General features: G+C 40.9%; 1 protein-coding gene across 6 annotated transcripts in view; it reads left to right on the forward strand.

The window, feature by feature from the left end:
• Positions 1-2,173: 2,173 nt before the first annotated feature.
• The window catches only part of LOC115533072 (R3H domain-containing protein 1), a 53,377-nt gene continuing 38,745 nt past the window's right edge, over positions 2,174-16,805 (forward strand). For all 6 annotated transcript variants that reach the window (XM_030343271.1, XM_030343273.1, XM_030343276.1 and 3 more), the window contains exon 1: positions 2,174-2,322. The gene's annotated coding sequence lies outside the window, so the exon portion shown is untranslated. The remainder of the gene's footprint in view (positions 2,323-16,805) is intronic.

The raw sequence follows: 16,805 nt of genomic DNA on the forward strand, positions 1-16,805 counted from the left end.
CACACTTTTTATGTTACTCGATCGTAATCGCCAAACAGTACAGCCTTGCATATAGGGCCCTATCTTATAATAATAATAATAATAATAATAAATTTTATTTGAGGGCACATTTAATAGCACTCAAGGTCACCTTACTGTTTAAAAAAAACAAAAAAATCACAAGAACAAGATACATTGAAACAATTTACACAAGTGGGGTGAAATGGGTGGGAGACAATGAATTAGATTGAAAATGTGAGTTTTAAAAGATGTGTTTTTAAACGGTTTTGTCTATGTATGATGTGTTTTATGTGTGTTAAGTTTTCTTTGCCGAAATGTATTTGAGGACTCAGTATTTCTGAAGTTGTGGAAGATAACGCTATTCCATGTGTGAATTAGGCCATATTATTTGACCATAAACTGAGCCATTTGAAGTTTGAAATTCATGTGGTCATGCATCTGTCTCATCGGAGACTGCAAACGCGCTGTCAAAATATCAACTCGTCAGATTCAAATGCGCTCATGGCTCTTAAAGGGGATGGGAGATGGCACTCTCCTTGGTTTATTGCACGTTACGCCCAAACCACACCTACGGGTAATTAGGCTACTTCAGTTCAGAACAACCCTTTTTAGATTTGCGTCGGGCGCAAGAGTCATTAATGCGCCGGTAAAATAGCAACATGCCATAGAACCGCCCACAAAGCTACTTGCGCTTGGTGCTTCTCACTTGTGTTTCAGACCGTTAAAATAGGGCCCAGAGTCACCCGTAATGCCAGTCAATAACTCAATTACAACACAATTTCCAAATGTTTATGTTACCTTTGGGCAGTCAGCAGTAAAACATATCAACTTATCAATTACTTGCAGTGCTTTGCACATCTCTCTCTATCTGTTCCACTACGTTGTAGCTCTGGGTTTTGGGGTCCTAAACAGATCGACAGAGCTCTCACCAAAAGTCCATCATTGTGGAAAATCAATCAAGAAATGTCCCTTTCACATACCACCAAGATTTATTTTTTTTTTCCCTTTATACACAGTGCTGGGTTCACCAAATAAACACCCTTGCACTGAAGTGCTTATCGTGACTGTGCCATCATTTTTAAAGAGTGAAACCCACACTCTATGACACCATGCCAAAGTCTTTTTGGGTAGGTGACTGCCCACACACACATCTCCTCAGCTCAAAAAGAGAGAGCTCTCTCCGCTCTGTGCTCTCATGATGAGCAGCGGCCTCCCACACAGTTGTTATGTAAAATAACAGTTACAGGACTCCATATTGCTTTAGTCATCCTAGAAGTGAGCATGTCAGAAGTTGCCCTCTGATACAGCTCTGCTATTTTGGGGAATAGTGGCATGGTTGATCTGCCCTGAACTGTACGTTTGGCTTCGCTGAGGGGCTGTGCGTACTGTATCAGTAAACAGATTTTAAGTTACTGTGTCCTTGTCCAAGTGTAATTTTTTTTACTACATAAATGAGACAAGGTCATCTTGACTTATTGTTTGCCAACCATATCTGAGTAAAGGTTTTGTCCAAACAACAACCCCATGGTATTTAAGGCCATTTTTTTTAGTTAACCGCCAAATTTGCTCTTGTAAACATTGATGTGTGGAATTTCAGAGTTATGACACATTACAGCATTGAGGTCTGCCAGATGTATAGGCTACCTTAGGAAGGCCACTTTCGAGTTTTTTTATTTATTATCTTAAACGATAAATCTAGTTTGTTCTGTATTGTTAAAATTAGTTTTTTTTAATGAATACAGCTCCATATTCGTTTTTAATGTATTATTTATCAATAAACTTTCAAGGGGGTAATCTTTCCTTTGAACAGCAAAGGTAATAGTCAGGGAAATTATATCTGCCTTAGCCTACCTACATGAATATAAACCAGGACAACAGTTATAAGGCCCTTTATGGGACAAATTCCCGCTTGATGAGCTGGTAACTTGCAAATTTCCCATCTGGGATCAATACAGTATTGAATATTGTCCTACGCAAAGTTTGGACATTGCTGTTGGGGTGAGGGGGGAGCATATTCCACCACCTCATTTATTAAACGTCATTGGGGTTTGTGCCATACATTTCTGCTTGCACACAGTTTTGTTTAATCAAAATGAAGCATTGAATATTAAAGAAAAATATAAGTATTGTCTACGAAGTGATTGGACAGGAAAGATGTCATTCCATATGTTTTACTCTTCCCCTCCGCCCTCCACCGGCCAGCTGCTGCAGACGCTCTGCCTGCCCTTCGCTATGCTCTAATGCTGCCGATTCAGACTGTAAAGAGAGAAAATATAAAGCCTCCCACTACCCATCAACTTGTAACACGGGCAAACAGTAAAGGTAAGCAGATCTTGTTGGTATAACGAGGACAGTAAATCAAACCATTGTGGCAATATTCTGTGATCGTGAACATTAAATGCGCTTGTGGCTGTTAGCCTAGCTACGTTCATACATTAGCCCCAATGCTAAGTAAAGTAGCTAATAGCATGTACCCAATAGCATTCATGCATGGCAAAGTTTGCTTGTTTGTAAAGCATGAAACGGCTGTTCTATGTATATTATATACAATCATCGATACTCTGAAGTCACCCTCCAACCTATTTAATACACTTGGCCTACTCTCATGTTCCGACAAGAGCAACATCATGTAGAAAAGTGCTGAGTGCTGACATCTGATAAGTTGAGAGGTTTTCTGTTCTACAAGCTTACTGACTGACCGCTTTCATTAACTCAATTCGTAGTGCCGATAGTGATGTCGCTGGCGGGCTGTATTGCGGTTTCATTTTAACAAGAATAGTGTCCTACTGAGTGCGGTGTGGGACACGTTGTTGACACCACACTTATGCACTGTATGTGGTTTGGTTGTATGAGGCCTTGTGCTACTTCGGCTAATTATGATTGGCTAGCCAACTAGATTGCTTACTAGCGAGTCAAATGAAAACAAAGCTGCTGTCAAACTGACACGTGGGTCCAAAATATGTACAATTCATGTGTTGTTCATTGTATTCCTTAAGTATCGTCAAACCATATGCAACATATGTACCCTGCGAGTTTGACGGTGGAGCGGTGTATGGCCTCCTACACCTTGCTAGCCAAGATTGTACAGTATGTAGCTAGCTAGCTGGGAAAGCTAAACGTATGTCCTACCATGTGAGGCCTGCTACGCTTTTAAATGGGGTTCACACTATTTTCTGCGTCGAAACTATTTTAGGCGGCGTTACATCATGTTTGAGAGGTGCGAAATAATACTTGAATGTTATAGAATACATAATATATTTCTCCAATACGAGGGTGTCTGCTTACAGTTTTACTGAAGACTAAAGCTTTGCCGTTCCTACTCCTTATACATTTGCATGACATACAACACTTATGTTATAGGTCCCTGGTCAGTGTACAAATTAGGATGCTCATTAGTTTATATTGTAGTTCACGTCGTAAATCACTTTTATTGTAACTATATGTTTATAATGAAGGTTGTTTTGTAAACCTCTAAATGCACTGATATGTTTGTTTATCTGCTTTGCATAAAATGGACAAGTAACCCCTACAACTACTTGTAGGCAATCATCAGGCCTAAGGAAATCGTAGTGGAAACACTGTTAACTTCGCAGAAATGAAGGCTGTTTCTCTGGTATTCTATCCACAATTATTTGGTTGTGGAGAGTAGTTATTTCTTGCAGTATTTTTATCTGATCTAGTCGTTACTCGTATTTACTAATTCATTTCTCAGACATTATTCTACACCACAAATGAGTTAATCTTTTTATTTGCATCATATCTTTTTATTTCCTCCTGATTTCTAAAATATGTAAAAGAAGGAAAAACATATGTTTCTTAACAATGCGAGGTCGAAAACGAATAGCATTAGGATTGGTTGATGAACTCCTTTCTGCAGAAAATGTCATTATTGTTGCGTTTTCTACTTGCCATGGAGACTAGACGCATATCCGTAATTTAAATAGTGCAAGGCCTATGGACATGGTACACTGACAGTGCTTAGACCTGTTATATCAGTGATATTCAGGGGATTAACTCTTAGTCAGGGGATGACTAAGAGTTTGTAGGATTGAAATACAAGCAAGGTGGAAGTTATTTGAATACTCTTTACAAGTAGAATACAGTGTGTGTATATATCTGTTTAAAGCCTGTATATGCCACAGGTTTACCTAATCTAGACTTGAAGAATATAATCAATTAAGCCTTTATACCTTTTAAGAGCACACCATTGTACCAGAACTATCACCTCTCCTAATTTTCTGTTTTGAAATATTAAAACGACTTTCTAACTAGAAGTTCAACCCACCAACAATTCCAAAGTTCACAAGACCTGCTCCAAGTGTGATTTTAAATTGAACTATGGGAGGATTTGTTGTGGGTGTGAAACGTAGCCTAATAACAGTTCCTCCCATTGTAGAACGCATTCTGGGTTGTGGGCTGTGATTTCTATGATTAAAAGGACAGTCAAGCCCATAGTACCTCAGCTGTCTACACATTTAACATATCATGCATAACCTAACCTAAACCTAACATACCCCCATTGATGCCCAATCATAGTTCCGCTCAGATGTTCTTGCGTTGTGTCAAGCAACACTTTGTTTGTGGTCTCACTAGGCACTAATACTGTTTCCTCAACTGTTCTTATTCGGTAGCAAGACCAAAGCATGATAAAAGCCAGGATCGCAATATGCTGTTATTGCTGTATTATTGACCGCTACCGGAAAGCAATATGTTGAGTTTTTCCCCAAAACATTTCTGTCCATTTGATGAACCACCGGTTCAACTCTGTGACATTTTGTTTTAGAAAGTCTGGAGCATAAAACGCAACCAAGTGGCAAAAATAATTTTTTGATTTAGAGCTTTTTACTTTAGTGTTCATTAGGGCTGTAACGATACACAAACTCACGATTCGGTTTGTATCAGGATTTTTGACCCACGGTTCGATACATCCCCTGATTTTTTTTAAATTTAAAAAGCATTTTATTTAAACAACAATATAACAATTAACTTAATGTAACATTTAATAACAAATAATTTGGAACACTGAACAGATTTGAACAGAAAGAATACTATTAAAGTATAGCTAAATTAATAAATAACCAAAGATTGCAGTTGGAGGATGCTTGCAGGTAGGCAAAAACCCTCAACTAGTTTGGTTGGTTTAGTCAAATATCTTATTAGCGCTTCTTATTAGACTATGTAGCTTAAATAATGAGTCTGTATAGAATACAACATGTTTAATATCCTAACTTTCAATAGATGGAAAAAAATATGAACCACGAATGTCGCAATAACGAGGCATAGTGTTACGAGTAAGGTAGGCCTATGTGTGTGCGCGAGAATGGCAGTGTGTGTGTGTGTGTCTGTGAGTGACGTCAGCGAGTGAGTGGACGAGCGAGGAGAGCGAGCGGTAGCGTGTGCGTCTAGTGAAGAAGCGAACTGTCATCACAGAGAGGGCATCTCGTCGCATAATTACGGCATCGATAAGAGGGGGCGGTGTCAGCAGACTATTATTTAGACAAATTATTAGCAAATTTCAATCGGACAATTTGACCGGAGAGTTAGAAAGGGCGTATCGCGCTTCTGCCTTCTCACACGCGAGACAGGTTTGTGGTGTCGCGATTTCGGTTTCGATACGAATATCGTTACAGCCCTAGTGTTCATAGGTTATCTGGTTGGATTTTAAATTGTAAGTAACTACTACTACTACCTTCATGACATAGAGGATGGTTAGAAGCTCAGAGACTATCCAATTGCTGAACAGGGTCAGGTGTCACTGGCTAATCTATAAGGTCAACGCTCTTGCTGGTAGGCATTTAAGCCAATTTGCAAAGCACTCCATAAGGTTGTTGATGTGAGCCCTTTTTTGTTGCCTTTGTTGGTTCAAGGTGAAACTTAATACATTGGCCTGCAGCTAACACAGCTTGCATTATGGCTGAGAGAGGACCATATTGATTGTATAATGAACTGTAGTGAGCTTTTGGGTTGTAGCAATTGATTAAAAAAAATTGTGGTGCACACTGTAGATTAGAGGTGCGCAATATCTTGTATCGTAAACTAGGGCGTCAACTAACCATTATTTTCATAGTTGCTAACTTTATTTTTTGGTTAATGAATCAATGATAGAAAATGCACTCACAAGTGACCAGAGTCCAAAGTGATGTCTTAAATGTGATTGCTTTCTCTGACAAGCAGCCAAGAAAAACTGAGCTATTCCTAAGCAGAACTGTATTACTAAATATATGAATTGAGCACAAAGGAAATCTTTTTTCGTACATTTTTATTTAAACTGATCAAAATATGATTTTCTGTCGATTTACTAATCACTGCAGACCTATATTGTAATTGCAAAGGATTTTAGATGAAAATTAAATATATTTTAAACCACTCAGTAGTGTTCCCATGTAGGGCGGATTTTCTGGTGCAGATGTATTGAAATAGTAGTTTTGGCACTCATTATTTATCAACCTGTCTTGTGAGGTCAATGTTTGATCTGTGTGTGTGGGCAGTTTCTTTTCACATTTCAATAATTTGGGAAAAACTGCAAAATAAGCTTTACTTTGTGGGTATCTAACTGAAAGAATCCCATGACTCCCTTCAATGACACTCCACTAAGGGCGCACTCACAATAGGCAAAGTTGACCTATACCGTACTCAAGTACGATTGCCTCCCCCACGCTGTGCCGCTGGCCTGTGCTCACCCTAGGAAATCTCAACTGGGCCGGACTCGGAGTACGGTTGCCTCTTGTACATACATCATCACCACGCATCCTCTGCTTAGTAGAACAACAATGTAGAACAACACAGAACACAATTGCACTTTACTGACTTTGTTGCTTATTTGGAGCCGTTCTACACAGATACAGCCCTCTCTCACTGAGCGTTTATACACAGCCAAATATGACGTTTTATGCACGCCTTTTTTGCGGAATGGTCGGAGCCATTACACTGCCCGAGGTAAATTGCCTGCTTGAGCTAGCACCCCAATTTACTAGGGCTGCTACAACAATCGATAAAATCGATTGCTAAAAGCGTTGGCAACGAATTTGGTCATCGATTCGTTGAGTCGCGCGATTAATACGTCACTCGTAGGCCCGGCACTGTTTACAGTCAGCCACCGACAGGTTGGTTCATGGTTAATGCACGCCCACAGCGAGCTTTAGTGTGAGCAACCACAGTTTGTATTTTGGTCATATCTTAACCCTGGACTGTAGGCCGATATAAAAGTGTTGTACCTTGACTGTCTATGGGTTAAAAAAATCTCCTTCAACTAAGTATCCGTCTAGTCCAACCAAAAACTCTGTCAGCTGCTGCTGCTGCAGACGGTGTGCAGACGGGATCGGAGTCGGCACCGCGTGCATCAACAGTCATTCAAAGAAGCGGTAGTAATCACACAACCGGACGGTGTAGAAAGTCCCCTCAGTTAGAAATAGTAATCCAGTTTTTAAATCCATGTTAAAATCGGCAGGATAAAGAGCTAGTTAGCTTAAAAAAAAGTAGCAAACAGTGTAAAATGTGATGTGTTCAGGTCGGCTCAGTAATATGATTGATGTGTTCAAATGCAATACAAAAAAAATAATAATTGAGATTTGGGCGAAACCTTGTTTTCCCAGCAATATAAAATGGAATTACGACCAGTTTAACATCCTATCTTGAGCTATGATCATCGTATCATCAATTAAAGCAATAATACAAGTTCTATTTCAACAAAATAATAGAAAAGTATCAATAGTGGTATCAATAAAGGCTTGGATCGTTAAGGAGTCTAGAAAATGGTATCAACATCAAGAAAATTTAACGATCGGTCATCTGAGAGAAATTAAGATGATTTAATTTCTTTTTAACCGTTAGTATTTAACGGTTAAAGATCTTATCGGTTAACCATGGACATCCCTTATATACTGTGAGATATATATATATATATGTGTGTGTATATGTGTGTGTATATATATGTGTATATATATGTGTATATGTATATATATATATGTATATGTGTGTGTATATATATGTGTATGTGTATGTATATGTATATGTGTATATATGTGTGTATGTGTATATATGTGTGTATATCATACATTGTATGTTTTTTTTTGTGTTATCCCAGTTATGTTTTTTTATTTTTTTATCATTTTATATTACTTTTAATAGTTCCAGGACGTTGGAGCAATAACCTGGTGTATTTACACTTTAGTCTGCACTAGGGCTGTCAATCCTCCCCTCAAATCATATTCGAATTTCTAATGCTTCTTATGTTGAATAATATTTGAATATTTAAATGTTTTTTTTTTTTATATCATTATATACACCGATACCATCTTATTATTAGGCCTACGTCCCGCGCCCACTAGAGGGCGCATCAACCAAATCTGTTATGTAACATTTGCAACAAGTTTTACCAAATCAATGCAAAACTTATATAAATAGGTAAGATATAACGCCAGAAATATTCAAGCAATGATGTTTAATGAAGAAGCTCGGCAACATTCTCGGCAGCGTGGCTTTTTTTTAATTCTGTCGTTTGGAGAACGATATCCTTCATTACCCAGTCCTTGTTTATGAAATGTGCCGTGACCGTCACATATGAGTCCGTGGCCACTGATGTCCATCCATCTGTGGTTAGGGCGATCGATTGTCCACTAATAATTTCACGGATGTTTTCTTTAGTGGTATCATACAGCTTTACAATTCTGTTGGTAATTGTCCCACGAAAGGGAACGTGTACCGTGGCTCAATCTCGCGGATGAACTCCTTAAACCCGTCCCCCTGCGAGATGTTAACTGGCCTCATATCTTTGCAGATAAACTCAGTCAGCTTTTTCGTTATTGTCTCTTGCCGCCCAGCTGGCAGACAACGAGATGAGGAGGGAGGCAAAAACGATGTTATTCTTGGCTGTTTTGACCGTGGCTCTTCCTCAGCCGCTAACTGTTCTGCGTACTCCGAGTAATGCACTGAATGGAGGTGTGCGCTCATGTTGCTCGTAGTCGAGTGGTACTTTAACGACTTACAGCATAATTTGCAAATGACGGTTTCTCTGGATGTAATCTTCCCGTTTCTCGATGGAAATCCAAAAATTTTCCACACAGTGCTTTTTAAGTTTTTAGGAGTTATGCTTTCCAGCTCTGTTTCTGCTCGCGAAAAAAAAAAAAAAAAAGTTTGAACGTTAGTTGCTGCACTAAAAATTCGAATTATATTCGAATAGCGAAGTTCGATTTGACAGCCCTAGTCTGCACTGTGAATTTGAAGTAATGTTCAGTTTTTGAATAAAGGTGCGGCAATTACAAGTGTCAATTTCTTTTATAAGATTCATTGAAAAAATAATCTACAGATTAATCGATTATTAAAGTAATCGTTAGCTGCAGCCCTACAATTTACCCTCCCGAACCCTGCACACATTGCCAGTTTATTGGGTTTCATTCCGTTGTAAATGCGACGGTTCCGGGGGCGGGGGCTTGGGTAGAGGTGTTGCTGCGCTGTCTCCATAGAGACAACGCACCAATATCATCATGAGCAGTTCTAACTGAAGAGAAAGTGAAATCTGCGAGCTGCTGATCGTGTGAGAGAAGGTGATGCATGCAGTCGTATTAAACGTAGAAAGATTGTGCGATCTACGAGAGAGACGCAGTGGAAATGTCCTTACGAGGCTTTTGTCTGGATAAAAAACAAGTGGTCAGCAACATAATATGTTAGCGTTTTTGCACTTGTAAATAGTTAATCGCGTTTGTAGCCTACACTGAGATGTGAACTTATTGTTGCATGCGGCTGTCTTCATTCATCCTTACCATGTCACCATTGTAAAAACAAAATCACCTACAGCTCACTTTCTGCATACACATTCAATGAAGGTACTTGCTGTTCAGCTGAGCTATCACCACCTGCTTGTGATTTAAAAGCAATACAATCTTCCTTTTGGTGAAGGAAAGAAAATATGAGGTAAATGCTCGGCACTAAGCGGGATGTGCACATCTGTCTCTTAACGTGTAAACAAATTTTGACATGGCAGTGATATTTAAGTTTGCGTGGTTCCGATTCAAGTGAGTTAACGTGTTGCCAGAAACACAATAGGCGCAATGCTTTATCAGTCCATTAACGCACCTTCTCCATGACTTTCTACATAGTTCTTCAGTAGTTATATAGGCTGTTCTGAAAAAAAACATTGAAAGGTTAGCAATGTTATAGCATGGCCACCATCCGCCATGTTTGTTTACACTTAAGTCGCAAGATCGAAACTGCGATTTGTGTGAGGTACATTTTTGAGAATTTAGAATTTTGAGGGTGTGTGATATGCGGTGTTTGTAAAAATATTGCCGTCCATACACAGTCTAGTTTGTGCCAGGCAGTAGGAATGCGCGATATAAACGATATACGATATCAACGATAAAAAATGGCCTACGATAGAGATTTTAGTTATATTGCTCTATCGCGATAATGTATGTTTGACGCGATCTATCCATGACTCGCGAAATATAAAGAGCCACGAGCTGCAACCGTCTGCAACGCATCGTCCGCGACCCGCGAATTTTAAAAAGGGCCACGAGCTGCAACCAGCTGCATCGCATCATCCGCGACCCGCGAAATTTAAAGAGCCACGAGCTGCAACCGGCTGCAACGCATCGTCCGTGACCCGCGAAATTTAAAGAGCCATGAGCTCCAACCGGCTTCAACGCATCATCGTCATCTAAGTAAATATGGCTGAAAGCGAAACGGAGGAACTGGTGATTGCGCTCATTTCATGTTCATTTCAAAATGATATGCGTTAATTTTGCACTTGTTGTTGTATGTTTTAATAGCAAGTATCTGTGCACACACTTGGAAGATTTTTCTTTATTTAAAATAGCCTTGCCTAATACTGGACGTATTTCCCTAATTCACAGTATCCGTTTCTTTATTAACAAGACCCCACCAGTTTTAATTTCATTAAGAGAAGTATACGTCATTACACAGAAGATTTCTTTCTTTTTTAAAGTCTCTGCAGCTACAACATTATGTTGTATGATTAGTTTTGCAATAAATGTTCTCAAAACGACATACTAAGTTTCTTTCTTCTTTTGTTTTATACATTTAGCAGTTTGACTTTCCTTAGAGTCTATGTAACCTGTTCTGAAATGGTTCTATTATGATTTATATATCGTGATATATATCGTTATCGCAATAGGTTGCAATGTATATCGCAATATGGATTTTAGGCCATATCGCCCATCCCTACCAGGCAGTTATAACTCTATGTTCCACCTGTCAGCAGTTTCGTCATAGACCCATGTGTTCCATATGTTGGTAAAGATGGATCTATCTGTACAGTTAAGTGTTGGAGTATCAAACCGGTTTGATAAATGTTTGACCAACCCAACCTGTTTTTAATTGGCCAGAACATCTTTTAATGACAAATGCCAGTACAGTCGGTTTGCATAAAATGAAATCGATATAAGCCCTCAATACCTTACTGGTAAAACCAGGAACGCCCAACCCTACTTCACATTGTTATAAATCCGACCTGTCAACGCATTACAGATAAGAATGGATACCTGCTGACAAAACCTCCCTTTTTTTTTTATGGTGGGCTACTAAATGCTTTGAATTGATGCTACTGCAAGATATGGTTGTATTGTTGGCGTTTATTAGCATGTTCTGAAAGGGAGATTTACTTTACTGTTGTGGCTCCATTTAACTACCACATTTCTTAAGACAAACTAATGGTTCAGCATATCTTAATGCAGAGTCTGAACAACCCCTATTGCTTCAGATAGATAATCAAAGAAAAAAACCTATAGAATCGGTCTTTGGTTTGACTTCTTTTGTTACAGCACTAGTAATGTTCTCGAATGGCATTACAACTAATCTGATCCTTGGTTTTGTTTACCACTGTCCCCCCCTCCTTCCCTGGCCTGTATCTGTCAACAGATTATTAATGGCACGGGGACAACCCACGGGCTCTCGGTAAGGGTTGGAACTTGATGTACATCTCCCCACCATCCCCAGGAAGTCAATGCAGTCTGGTGACCAGTGCAAACACCAGATACATCCAAAGGCCCTCTCACTGGGTCCACTAACTCTTAATCCACTGGCCGTCCCTATCTGGTCTTTTACCAGTCTGGACTATTTGGCCTTTTTGGTGTTTTTATGTCTACATACCCCCTTCTCTGGAGGCATTAAATGCTTGTGTGACTGTGATGCTTCCAATGCACTTTTTTTTTTCTTGTTAAGCTGAATGCAGGTAGACGTTGTTGGTCATCAGTACTGACAGTTTTATATTTTGACAAATAAACGAAGAAGATTCTTGAATCACAGACCCGAGTCTTAATGTGATTGAGATCTGCACACAGCTGGTTCCTGTCGGGCAATTTGAAAAATAGCCATGGCACGCAAACCCCAGCGAACTCCTACTGTGAATGAGAAATCAGTTGCTAGAGGCCTCGGCCCCTGAAAGCAAATCACTCTTTGTGGGTCCACTAACAATGTACTACTTAGACACGCAGTAGGGCTCACTGAAATCTCAATGGCATCAGAACCAAATCATACTTCCTCACATTCACATACACACATTAATCACAATTGTGGCAGCATTTTCCTTGTCTTAGCAAGCGATATCTGAGTAACATGCCACGGCTTTCTTAAGGGGTTACTTCTGCTCTCTGGGTCAGTATAGTGGGTCTGTCGCCTTCTGAAACCTTTCTTCTCCTGTGTAGCGCTTATCACTAGAAGCCTACACATTACCCCCAGAAAAATAAGAGCACTATTCATAGCTAAGGTTATGTGTTCAACTATTATCTATACGTTTCACTGGCAGTGCGTCTTATACTCGTACTACCATTAGGTTCTGAAAGCGACGTTGCCTAAGACACCGCTGAAAGATGTTCCCCCTTTTTGGTTTATTTTTGGAAGTTCAAACATTTCCCCTATGTCCTCTGGCTTTTACGCAACGTGTGGCACATTGAAAGAAGAGACTTATTTTTTCACTGGTGAGGAAAAGCAAGTTTCACTCTAGTTCAGGTTCATGCTTCAGTCACAGTGTGGCCACCTTTTGGACTGACCCAGCTGTGGGTTGTAAAACTATTACAGACACACCGCTATCCTTCTTGTGTGGCATGGATAAATGCCTCCTCAATCACACACTATCCATCTTCCAAAACTGGGTCACAGAACCAATTAAATTTCAACAATATTAAGGTGCATGCTGTGGTGGCCGGAGGATAGAAATTTCCAATAGTCTGCTGCCGGATGGTGCAGTGAAAGGGAACACCCACCAGAAGCCAAGGTTAAAAAAAGATTAATAATATAATAATGTGTTTCAAACCAAAGTGTCTTTGTGGATTGCGAACCCCTTTTAATAATGATTTGTCAGCTGGATATATCTATATTTTTTATTAGACAACAGTTGGTTCTGACAAAGTAATTTGAATTGACGAGGCCTTTCGTGAGTGCTGGCAACAGCAATGGGACTCTCCTTTTTATCATATCTACTATGCCGTTTCCCCAGAACATACACCAAGCCATTGTTGTAGCTGATGAGCCGGGCTCTAACTGCTACCTATCTTTCCTATGTCTTTCTAATTAAGGCCCCATCCATACGGACGAAAACGATCAGTTTTCGTTTTATGCGGTTCAGGAATATCTCTGTTAAGACAGATTCATTGCGAAACAGCATCGAGTTGTAGAAACGCTGTATTACACATTCCAGGCCCATAAGAGGCGCTGCTGGTAGCGCTTCGCGGAGGATCTAATTAGATTTGATGCGTCTGTCCTTATCCCTTTTAGCTTATTTTAGCTAACCCCCAACAAGGGACATTATCTGCTGTAGTATCGTCACAAGCATGTAGTCCGCCATCATTGTTGTCGCTCTGAGACGCCGCGGGCCAGCCAATCACTAAGGCTAGAGGGTCGAGAGGTGGGGCGATGACGTCACCGTTTGCGTTTCATGCGTCCACACGAATCCTAACACGAGTCCGCATAGGTCCGGATATATTTGAAACCACCCTGAGAGGTGGTTTCAGAAAAGTGCGGTTTAGGGCGCCGGATCCGTCTGGACGGTCGGCCGAAACGCACAAGACTTATGCGGTATCACCAAGAAAGCGGCTCCGTGTGGAAGGTAGCCCCCTCCCCCCTTTCTTTCACACATTAGTGGACCAGGAATTGGAAGAGGGAGGGAATGTTCCAGTCCTTTAAAAGACTGGGTAGTCCTCGACAAATAGTTGTTGCCCTTTTTCCTTAGTCGCTCCTCTGTGCGCCATACCTGCCTTACTGAAAGGTCACCTCTCCTCCTTCAGGAATTGTTGACTGAAACATATTGCAAGAAAGACGCTGTGGTCTCGAAGCAGGTGCTCTCCTCTGGGATATCAATCTAGTCAGTGGGCATTAAATATTAGCTGTGCCCAATCTTATTTGTGTGTGTCTGACTATGTGTGTGTGCGTGTGTGAGAAATGGTGGTGTTGGCATGTTGCTGTTGCTAGGAAACCAAGGTCCTATATAAAGCCTGTGGTGGAGTGATCTTTGGATCAATAGATGGTGTACCAGAGGTTGTTTCCAGTCAAGTCAAAGCTTAGTTCACCTTGGGCTGGTGTTCTGCGAGAAACACTGTTGTTCATCTCCGACAACACCATTCCTCCTATGTCTTTGGTCGGGCTTCTCGTGCGGTGACGGAATGTTACCACCATTGTCATATTCCTGTGCTGTGATTGTCCATCCAGACACCGGGCAACGTTGTGACTCCTACATAATATTTGACGTTCAAGTGGAGCAGACACGAGGGATGCAAGCCAGTGTTTAGTTGTCGGGATGCATTACGCACACTGTCCCACAGTTCCCGCCACTCCCCCTGTGTGCCAACCCCCCCCATCCGTCCTCTCCCTCCCCCTCCTCCCCCTGCACCAACCTGTCCTCCGTCTCAGCGAGCGTGTCAGGGCGGCACGGAGCGGCGTGTCACCGCTCGGTGACACATGCAGCAGCCAGTGTGTCGGCTGCAGCCGCAGGTTCCCCCCCCCCTCACGTCTAATGAGGATGGAACCGTGTCCACAGGAGCTCTGTCACGTTCTCAAGCAAACGGAGATGGATCTCCTCACACCCGAGGGACCTCATTATCTCTCTCTCTCTCTCTCTCTCTCTCTCTCTCTCTCTCTCTCTCTCTCTCTCTCTCTCTCTCTCTCTCTCTCTCTCTCTCTCTCTCTCTCTCTCTCTCTCTCTCTCTCTCTCTCTCTCTCTCTCTCTCTCTCTCTCTCTCTCTCTCTCTCTCTCTCTCTCTCTCTCTCTCTCTCTCTCTCTCTCTCTCTCTCTCGGAATCAGTATGTCCTTGGGGGGGGAGGGAGGAGAGGGGCTGGGGGTGGTGTGTAAATAATGGTGTTTGCTCGCCTTTCTCCCTCTCTGTCCTTCTTCTGTCCCTTTTATTTGTCCCTTTTCTGTAAGCAAATTACAATTTGAGGCTTAATTAGTAAACGCTGCCATTAAGCTCTCTTTATTATGCAAATGTATTGGTCGAACGATGTGTTGTCTCACAAGCCCCCTCGCCAGGTGTTTCCAATCTGAATGCTGGCTGTTTTTTGTTTTTTTTATCCCTCACTTTTTTTTTTTTTGTCTGAAAAAGACAACAGCATTCTGAAAACCCAGGACAAGCTATAATTATTTGATGGACATTTCTTTTTCATTTTTCTTCTTCTGGTTCTTTTCTCTCTCTCCTCTCTTTCTTTCCTGCTATAGTGTCGGAGAGACATGAGTGATGTGAAACACTTTGATGTCTTTTGTTTCGTTGTCAGCAAAGTGGGGGAGGAGATACTGCAATTCAAGGTCTTGCCCAATGCTTGGCAGTTGTTTGTGGGTATAATGTTAATCAATTATCAGAATAAAACAATGAATAAACAATGGGTGAAAGTGGTGGCTTCTCCCATTATGCTAAGACCATGTTGGGTCGTGAAAGAAATCGTTTTTGAACTTGTACTTGGTTTTATTTTCAGTTGTTTAGGCTCCTTTCCCTACTGTCTCTGAGAAGCTGTATGTGCCTTAAATGGGGAAATTGATACTTAGAGATTCAAGTATCCGTATGAAATGGGGAGGGGCAAGGACCTGTGGACCCACCTTCAAATAAGAATAAGAATAATAGTCAGAAGTGGAATTAAAACTTCTTCGATCTTTTTCTGTTAAGGCGTACATTTTTCTTATTTTTAGTCAGTCTGCACCTGTTTAGTTGTAATGATCCTCCTTCCAAAGCCGAGCCACAACCACATCGATGCAGATTCCATTGTGGAGGAGGAGTGATGGAACCTAGAATAGGCACTTACAGAAGGCTGGGGGAATCTTCTGGCTGGTGGCTTCACTCCTCATTAAATGGTTTTGGATGCGGTTATATCGATGCTGCTCGACTCCACAGCTTTTTTTCTTTTTTTTTGTAAGTATGCCATCTGTTAATGGCTCAATCTCCAAATCACTAAGTGTGGACTGAGTAAAAAAAAAAAAAGTGGGTGTGACAACATGCTTGGTTAGATGTGCTTCTCGGTTTCTCTTCTCCTAAGCTGAGCCAGCGTGATTTTGCCTGCCAAGTCACTGAAGTGGCTTCATAGCGGGCCACCCGTTCCATGAAGCCACATTTGTTAAAATTTGCTGTTATCAAGACCTAGTTCTCCAGGCGCCTTCACTCATCTCCTTCACAATTCATATGTTGTCAAAAGTTAGATTTCTTATTATTTTTAAATTTTGCCTCCCTCTTCACAAATTCTAACCTGGTTATGGTTACAACCAGTATTTTAAATTCCAAGTTTACACCAAAGCATTTTTTTTTGCCTGACCGTAAACTGGTTATAAAACCTTTTGAGACCCATATTCTACAGTTTCAGGAAGGGGAATTCAT

This window comes from Gadus morhua, chromosome 20, assembly GCF_902167405.1.
Source record: "Gadus morhua chromosome 20, gadMor3.0, whole genome shotgun sequence".
In the NCBI taxonomy this organism is placed as follows: domain Eukaryota; kingdom Metazoa; phylum Chordata; class Actinopteri; order Gadiformes; family Gadidae; genus Gadus; species Gadus morhua.